General features: G+C 44.0%; 1 non-coding gene across 1 annotated transcript; it reads left to right on the forward strand.

Moving 5' to 3' along the window:
* The first annotated feature begins 9,300 nt into the window (after nucleotides 1–9,300).
* On the forward strand, nucleotides 9,301–9,407 carry LOC120269783. Its single transcript, XR_005539419.1, has one exon. It is a non-coding gene; the product is annotated as a small nucleolar RNA R71 (small nucleolar RNA).
* The last annotated feature ends 378 nt before the right edge of the window (nucleotides 9,408–9,785 follow it).

Consider the following 9,785-nt stretch of genomic DNA (forward strand, 5'->3'; position numbering starts at 1 on the left):
TGGAAGGGATTCATGTATGCGAATACGCCGTGACCATCGGGTATTCATGTACCCCTCCACCATTAGGGGCTAGACCAAGTTGTGTTCCGGCTCTAATTAGGGATTTCCCCACTTGTTAATGCAATCGTATGAGGATTTGATCGGAAGAAATTCGTGTCAATACTTTATACCGGATTAGGGGTCAATGGCGTGACCATCGGGTTGACCTAATCTAGGAAATCTCTAGGTCCAAACCTTCAATTGCATGACATTCTTAGCATCCCGTGCACTTTAGTAGCCCCTAGGGAATCCGCATCCGTGACCGTTCCTTTCCCCGATTTTATACCCCTCTCCGTATTTTTAGTCTCCACTTGTAGTTATCTTATTTAAATTAATAGATTAGAGAAACCCTTTCGAATCATCGGCTGAGACAATAGCGAAGAGGAAGTAAGGGTAGATCCTTGGGCCGGGGAATCGACCCTCTCGTGCTCGCACGAGAGGTATTACTGACGACTCCGTGCACTTGCGGATCGCACTCATCAAGTTTTTTTGGGCGCCGTTGCCGAGGGACCCACAAGGAATACTCGGAAAACTTAGAGTTTATTGATTTAGCCATTTTTTTCTTTTATTTTGTTCATCTGCTTCTTTTTGTACATATATCTCCATTCATTTGAAATTATTCTCCACTATAAATATTTCTTTTTCTTTGATATTTCCTAATTATTCACTATCCATTATCATTATGGATGCAGCTAGCGTTTGGAGTGGCGCCTCCTATTTGCAAGTCCCATATTCGGATCCACCACTTGAATCTCTCACGGAATTTGAATTAGAAGGAATGACGAGTACCCACATTTTTGACATTTGGAGACAGTCTGAGCGTTACAATGTGGCCGGAGCTGTACCATTGGGAGAGCATGGTGTGCAAGACCTATTCACGCATTATTTGAAATCCGATAGTGTGTTGCCAGTAGTGGAGCTTATCCCACCTAATCCTTCCCCCATCCCTATTCATGAGAAAGTGAGGAACAATTCTGATGCCTTTGGCATACCAGTTCATCAACATGATGAGGAAATAGATCTTTTGTCGGGAAGTAGCTCAGGATCATCCGAAGGTGAGATTCACGCTATAGAAGAGTGCATGGATAGTAGCGACTCCACGGAAGGCGAGTGTAGAGGATTTGAGGATATTGATATGGGGAAGTTTGGGAGACTGAAATCATCAATTGAGGAACCGCCGGAACTAGAACTAAAGCCGCTGCCCAAACACACGGAGTATGCTTTTCTCGCGAAGGATCAAAGCTCCCAATTATCATCGCCTCCGACCGACTCCTAAGCAAAAAAATCCGACCTTCGAGTGTGTTAAAGAAGTATAAAAAAAGCAATTGCGTGGAAGATCTCAGACATTAAAGGGAATTAGTCCTTCCTTTTGTACACATAAGATTCTCATGGAAGATAATCATAGGCCAGCGGCTATACCCGAGAAGGCTCAACCCCTAATATGAAAGAAGTAGTGCGCGGTGAGGGTGATCAAACTTCTTGATGCGGGCATCATTTACCCTATCTCTGACAGTGAGTGGGTGAGCCCAGTGCAAGTAGTACCAAAGAAAGGGGGAATGACGGTGGTCACTAATGAAAAAAATGAATTAGTCCCCACTAGAGCGAGTCACGAGGTTGGCGGGTATGCATAGACTATAGAAAACTTAATGATGCTACTAGAAAAGATCATTTCCCTCTACCTTTCATTGACCAAATGCTCGAGCGACTAGCGGGGCACTCATATTCTTGTTTCTTGGATGGTCTCTCCGGATACTTTTCAAATCCCCATTGCCCCGAAGACCGAGGAGAAGACAACTTTTACATGCCCTTATGGTACTTTTTGCTTACCGCCGTATGCCCTTTCGGACTATGTAGCACTGACTACCTTTCGATGATGCATGATAGCCATATTTGATGATCTAGTGGAAGATATCATGGAGGTTTTCATGGATGATTTCTCAGTTTTTGGTGATTCTTTTCGACCTCTGCCTCAAAAATCTAGAGCGGGTCTTAGCCAGATGTGAGGAAACCAACTTGGTTCTCAGCTGGGAAAAATGTCATTTTATGGTCAAGGAAGGCATTGTGCTTTGGGTCATAAGATATCACAACGAGGGAATTGAGGGTGGATAAGGCAAAGGTTTCCACTATTGAGCAGTCTGCCTCCCCAATGTCGGTGAAGGCCATTAGGAGCTTTTTGGGACATGCAGGTTTTTACAGAAGATTCGTCAAGGATTTTTCATTGATTGCCCGACCACTTACAAAACTCCTTGAGAAGGACACGGCATTCGAGTTTAGTGATGAGTGTATGACTGCTTTCCTTACCCTCAAGAAAAAACTTGTTGAAGCTCCGATTATCGTGTCCCCTGATTGGAATTTTACCTTTTGAACTCATGTGCGATGCTAGCGACTTCGCGATGAGGGGCGATTCTTGGGCAACGTCGAGGGGTCATTTTCCACCCTATATACTATGCAAGCAAGACATTGAATGGTGCTCAGGAAAATTATACTACCACCGAGAAAGAAATGCTTGCTGTGGTTTTTGCATTTGACAAGTTCCGTTCATATTTAGTGTTATCAAAAGTGATCGTGTTCACCGACCATTCCGCTCTAAAATATCTTTTGAGCAAACAGGATGCAAAACCGCGTCTGATCCGGTGGGTACTCTTGCTTCAGGAATTCGACTTAGAGATAAAGGATAAGCGGGGGGCCGAAAACTTGGCCGCTGACCACCTATCGCGCCTTGTGATCCCATTGGAGAGCACCAAGGAGAGGAAGGAGATAAATGATGGTTTTCCTGATGAGCAGTTGTTTAGCATTCGGATATTGAGAGAAGAAGAAACTCCGTGGTTCGCTGATTTCGCGAACTATCTTGCTGCAGGGACACGTCCTGTTGGGCTAACTTATCAACAAAGGAAGAAGTTCTACGCTGATCTGAAAATATTACTTCTGGGAGGATCCTTATTTGTTTAGAACTTGCGCTGATCAGGTGGTGAGGAGGTGCGTATCTCATTTGGAAGGGTATTCTATCTTGGAGCACTTTGCCATGCCGGTCCCTCAGGGGGACATTACGAGTGCCAACCGGACAACCAGGAAAAATTCTAGATCGCGAGGTTTTTATTGGCCTTCCATTTTTTTCAAGATGCACGAAGTTTGTTCAATCGCTGCGATAGGTGCCAGCAGATTTGGGAAACATTTCAAGGAGAGATGAGATGCCACAAACTGGACCCAAGCTTGTGAAGTGTTCGATGTGTGGGGGATTGATTTCATGGGCCCTTTCCCTAGTTCTCGTGGTAATCAGTTTATTTTGGTAGCTGTGGATTATGTTTCTAAATGGGTTGGAAGCACGAGGCATCCCCACAAGTGATGCACGAGTGGTAGTAAAAATTTTTTTGAAAAAGCTATTCTCCGGGTTTGGTACACGAGAGCGATCATCAGCGATAGAGGGACTCACTTTTTGTAACTCTCAGTTTGCAAGCACCCTGAAGCGATATGGAGTATCCCACCGGGCTGCAACTCCGTATCATCCTCAAACTAACGGGCAAGTTGAAGTCTCTAACCGCGAATTGAAAGCGAATTTTGGAGAAATCCGTGAGTCGACACAGGGAAAGATTGGGACGAGATCATTTCGGATGATGCCCTTTGGGCATATCGGACAGCGTATAAAGACACCTCTTGGAGCAACCCCTTATCAGGGCTGGTCTCACGGGAAAGCTTGCCATTTACCCGTTGAATTGGAACATAAAAGCATCTTGGGCTATTAAACAATTGAATTTTGATCCTCATCTAATCGGGCATAAGAGGAAGTTCCAACTAAGTGAGTTAGCTGAATGGCACACTATCGCATATGAAAATTCTTTGCTTTACAAGAAAAGGATTAAGGAGTATCATGACAGACACATTAAACAAGGTAAGCACTTCAAGGAAGGGGACCAGGTTCTCCTCTTTAATTCGATGTTACGACTCTTCCCGGGGAAGTTAAAATCAAGGTGGCATGGACCCTACACAGTTTCACAAGTCTTTCCCCATGGCGCCATCGAGATAACTCATCCAGAGAAAGGCACATTTAAGGTTAACGGTCACCGATTGAAACCATACCTATCTTGGAGCACTTCTCTTGGACTTGGAGGTAAGTCCCCACCATTTGATCCACCCTGAGGTAAGTATGAAGGTACGTCGAGGCTAATGACGTTAAACAAAGCGCTTCTTGGGAGGCAACCCAAGTTTTTAAATTAAGTCGTCTTTAAATTTTTGTATTTCTTTTTGTTTCTTAGTTGTTGTTGAATGCATATGCTCATGAAGTTCTCATATTTTTTTGTTGTCATGCTCAACTCATGCTTAGGCTTTCTTGTGTAGCTTTTGGCCTTGAATTAGTATTGTTTAGTTGTGTTTTATTGTCATCCCGGCGCTTAAATGGTTGTAATTCCTATTTTATTGAGTTTGCAAGAGGAACCATGCCAATTTTTCAATTTTCCAGGTCTATACGGGCTGTATACGGCCCGTATGGACGCTCGTGGCATGTTCCGGGGCCTTGTGGCCCTCCTTGCGGCCGCATGGAACCCCTCGCGGGGTGCTTGTGCGCGTGGGCTGAGAGGCTCACGGGCGCCATGCGCCCGCATGGGCACCCGTGAGGCTCTCGGCCTCACTGGCCGCGCGCGGGCTGGGGGGCTCACGGGCGCCATACGCCCGCATGGGCGCCCGTGAAACCCCCAGGCTGGGTTTTTCCCAGCCCATGCGGGCGCCATGCGCCCGCATGGATGCCCGCATGGGCTGGGCGGCCCATTAAAGGGAGCTTTGTCTCCCTTCCTCTCTTCTCCTTCTTCTCCTCTTGTTTTTTTCCTCTCATCTCCCCTTCACTCTACCTCATTTCTCCACCATTTTTTCTAGTTTTTTCTTCTCTAATCACCTCTCCTCCATCTTGCAAACTTGCTCTTGGGTTTTTAATCGAAGTTTTATCAACCTTTTTCGCCGGATCTCATCACCTCAAGCCTCCAAGCTCTAATTCTAGGTTTTTGCTACAAACTTGGGTTTCATTGTGTTTTCATTCTATTTTTTATGCTTGAATGTTATATTTGGTTGTTATGATGTGGTGGTTGGCCAATTCTTTGAGTTTTTCCTTTATTTGTAAATTTTGGGAAGCTTGTTGTGTAGGAGAAACTCTTGCAAAATTTTTTTCGTGAGTTACTGTAGCAATGGCTGAAATTTTCATTCTTCCCATTAAAACTGTTGTGTTTTCCATTTTTCCTTGATTCCATGATGTTCTAGTTACCTCCTATGATTGTATTCCTAAACATATCAGTTTGATCACTTGTTTTTGTGGTATAGGTAGGCCGATCAAGCGAGTTTTATCAAAACGGTCACGACACGATGCGGCATCAAGTGGTGTACCATCCTTTGCCTTACCACAACATCGGGACTTCTCACGGATTGTTGCCTCTTCTCCTTTACCCTTTGCTGGCAATGATCGCACTTTCACTCGCACACTCTTCATCAAACAATTGGGGGCGTCTCTTTATCATTTACTTATTATGGATTATCCACCATGTTACTGCTGATTAGTGTACATTGAGGGGCAATGTCACGATTCTAGGTGTGGGGATGGGTTATTTGCATGCTTACTTCACCGAGTGATAGCTATGATATATTGTTAGGAACCTCCCGGCTTGAATGAATGATAGTAATGAGTTGTAAGGTTATTTGTGCTATAAGGAAGTCGTGTTTTTTTCTTTCTAGTGCTTTCTTCACAGCTTTTGACACGGTGTTTCTACCTCGTTTGACCTCGCTAACCCACTTGCTTTGATTTAAAGTGTTAGAATGGTAAATTCATCCCTCAATGGTCTTTTTAAGAGCTTTTTGGTTCTTTTTGTTCATTTTGCTTTATCCCTAAGTGAAGTTTTGCATGAAGGTGCTCAGGGAGACATGTATATATTTGTTATCTTTAGAAGATGAGTCTATGTCGAGTATTCCTCCTGCTAATTTAGCACGAATGCGTCTATGTAGACTGTAATCAAGTAGGTTGGGTGGCTCTTGTGCCTAATCGAGCATGTGCATCCTTTCTGAAAGATTATAAAAATATTTTTGTGCAGTCTACGTTAGCGGACTCGATTATGATGAAAAAAACAAAGAAAGAGAAGTATTTGTTCTCCTGGACTCAATCATGCATTCACTTAGATACTAAAGTGTTGAATGTGGACCGAAGGATTCTTGACCTACTATTGAGGGTGTCTTTAACATTTCTAACACCGGTAGTCATTGAACGTGGTGTGAATAGGGAGAGCGAGGGATGAAGCATACACACACTCACGGGGAAAGCACTCTAAAGGAATCATGACTATCTCTACTGAGTCGGTTATTGTACAACTCATTTTCTTGAATTCATTTCATCTGTGCCTGTGGGGTTCTTCACTATTTGAGCTTTAGGTCGTACATTTAGCCGTTTATCATTTTGCCCTTATTCTTTCATGTGTGTTTGCTTGGGGACAAGCAAACGCTTAGGTGTGGGGATATTTGATAAACACCTAAATGTATGTATTTTATATGTATTAATCGTGTATTATTTGTGAACATGTTAACGAATTGATGCCCGTTTTATGTCTAAATTGGTTATTTCGGTGTTGCAGGGTCTTAAATGAGTCAAACAATGCTCAAAAAAATGCAAATCGGATGAATTCGACATAAAAAAACGGCATTTTTTTGGGGGTCCCGCATCAGTAGCGACATCGTAGCGACAGCATGTAGCTGGGTCATTATTCTTGCTCGCGCCATTTGGTCGGGAGTTTCACGGGCTCCATGCGCCCGCATGGATGCCCGTGAGGTTTCTTCGGGAATTCTCAAGCCTCGGTTCATCGTAGCAAAAAAACACTCGTGATGTAGCATCGTAGCAAAAACACTGCGTGAGCGCAGTTCTAGGTTTTTGGGCATTTGGCTGTGAGCTTCACGGGCTCCATGCGCCCGCATGGAGCCCGCATGGACTGACGGGGTATATAAGGAGCTGATTTCTTCTAGGGCAGGAGGAGGAGTTTTTGGGAGAGTTCTTCAAGCCGATTTTCACCAGTCTTTGAGAGGCAAGATTACATGTTTTGGAGAAGGGAAATCTAAGGGAGAAGCTCGGATTTGGCTAGATCTTCATCGATCTCTTCTTTGGGAGTTTGTAGACGACGAGGGAAGCCGCCCCCATTGCGGCGTCCGTGGAAGCCTTTCCACCTAGCTTGGCTTGTCTTCCTTCTTCCATTGTTTGAGGGAGTTTTTATTATGCCATTTGTAGTTGTTTGCATGGATTTGTTGCTTGGATTTGTTTGTATGGACGAGTAGACCCCAAGGTCACCGGATGCCGGTGAACCTTGGGGTGAACTTGTGTATTTGGATGATTTGAGTTTGTTTATTGCAATTGTTGAGTTTTGAGATTCATTCTTGGTGCATTTGATGTGTTGCTTACATGAGAACTCTGTAAACCAACTGCTAGGTTGTACTTGGTAGCGTGACCATCGCCCTTGTACTAGACACACCAAGTTTGGAAGGGATTCATGTACGAATACGCCGTGACCATCGGGTATTCTGTACCCCTCCACCATTAGGGCTAGACCAAGTTGTGTTCCGGCTCTAATTAGGGATTTCCCCACTTGTTAATGCAATCGTATGAGGATTTGATCGGAAGAAATTCTGTGTCAATATTTATACCGGATTAGGGGTCAATGGCCGTGACCATCGGGTTCACCTAATCTAAGAAATCTCTAGGTCCAAACCTTCAATTGCATGACATTCTTAGCATCCTGTGCACTTTAGTAGCCCCTAGGGAATCCGCATCCGTGACCGTTCCTTTCCCCTGATTTTATACCCCTCTCCGTATTTTAGTCTCCACTTGTAGTTATCTTATTTAAATTAATAGATTAGAGAAACCTTTCGAATCTGTCGGCTAGACAATAAGCGAAGAGGAAGTAAGGGTAGATCCTTGGGCCCAGGGAATACGACCCTCTCGTGCTCGCACGAGAGGTATTACATGACGACTCCGTGCACTTGCGGATCGCACTCATCACTTAGCTTCTGAAAGAATGAGTATGGCATGATGTTGATACTAGCCCCTGAATCCGCTAATGCCATCTCTTCATTTAAATTGCCAATGTTGCACAGTATCACAAAGCTTCAAGGGTCTTTCTTCTTGTTCGGCATATTCTTTTGCAACACTGCCGAACAAGAGGCATCTAAGATAGCCGATGCACTCTCTTCCAACTTCCTCTTGTTGGTCAAAAGATCTTTCAATAACTTAGCATACCGAGGCATTTAAGATAACGCCTCCACAAAAGGAATGTTATTGTGCAATTGCTTAAATAGACTGAAGAACTTCTTGTATTGCTCATCAGTTTGGTCATTCTTCAATCTTGAAGTATAAGGGATTCTTGGATTATAAGGTTGAGGTGCCACCTCCTTTACTTTGTTGGCTCTCTCCTCAACCTCCATGACCTCGGGTGCTTCAACATTGGTTTTCTCACTTAGAAGCCTACCTTCAACCTCACGACCACTTCTCAAAGTGAGCGCCTTCACATGTTCCCTTGGATTAGTCTTTGTGTTTCTTGGCAAGCTTCCTTGTGGTCTTTCCGATAGAGACTTCACGATTTGCCCCACTAGAATGTCTAAATTATGTAATGAAGTGGTGTGATTGTGAAGTGTAGCCTCGACCGATTGAAACTGTGTATCTGATGATTGCATAAATCTGGTCAATGCTTTCTTTAGATCGGACATCCGAGTCTCAAAGCCTGAAACTCTATTCTCCATGTTTGGGGCTTATTGTTGTTGAAAACATGATGGTGTGGTGACCTTTCGTTGCCCTTGGTTGTTCCATGAGAAATTAGGGTGGTTCCTCTAACCCGAATTGTTGGTATTTCTATAAGGATTGCCTTGGTTTCTCATTGCATTACCCACATAGTCAACTTGCTCAACGGAGGGTGTACCACCAACGGCTATCAGGCAAACGGATGGGCGTGTCCCTCTCCACATCCATCATAACTCATTATGGCCGCCAATCTCAGAGAAGTTAGAGTGTCTAACCTCTTACTCAATGCCTCCAGTTGGGTCACTAACGATGTAACCGCATCGATCTCATGGATGTCAGCCACTTTCTTCTTTTCTCTAGAATTCCATTGGTAGTTGGTCAACCCCATTTCTTTAATTTATTGCCGAGCTTCTCCGGGGGTCTTGCCACTTAAGGTACCTCCTGCCACTGTATCAAGTAACTATCTTGTACTTGGGTTCAAACCATTGTAAAAAGTCTAAATGATCATCCACTTTGGAAACCCATATTGATGACATTTTCACAGGAGTTCCTTGAACCTTTCCCATGTCTCCAGTAGAGACTCCAATTCCATTTGCACAAAGGACGAGATCTCATGCCTAAGCTTTGTAGATTTTCCGGGAGGAAAATAATGGGCAAGAAATGCTTCTACCATCTCCACCCATGTAGTGATCGATGCTCTAGGTAATGAGTGTAGCCACTGCTTCGCTCTCCCCTTTAAGGAAAATGGGAAGGCTCTCAACTTGATGGTATCATCTGTAACACTATTGATCTTGAGCATATCACACACTTCCAAGAAATTCTCTATGTGACTGTTTGGATACTCATCGGCCAAACCATTAAACTATGTGGACTGTTGTAACATGTGAATGAATGCCGGCTTTAGCTCAAAATTCTGAGCTATGATTGGAGGACGCACAATGCTAGATTATGTCCCCAATACTGACGGTCTGGCATAATCAGAGAGTGTTCTATATTGATCATT

The sequence above is a fragment of the Dioscorea cayenensis genome, chromosome 9 (assembly GCF_009730915.1).
Source record: "Dioscorea cayenensis subsp. rotundata cultivar TDr96_F1 chromosome 9, TDr96_F1_v2_PseudoChromosome.rev07_lg8_w22 25.fasta, whole genome shotgun sequence".
Taxonomy (NCBI): domain Eukaryota; kingdom Viridiplantae; phylum Streptophyta; class Magnoliopsida; order Dioscoreales; family Dioscoreaceae; genus Dioscorea; species Dioscorea cayenensis.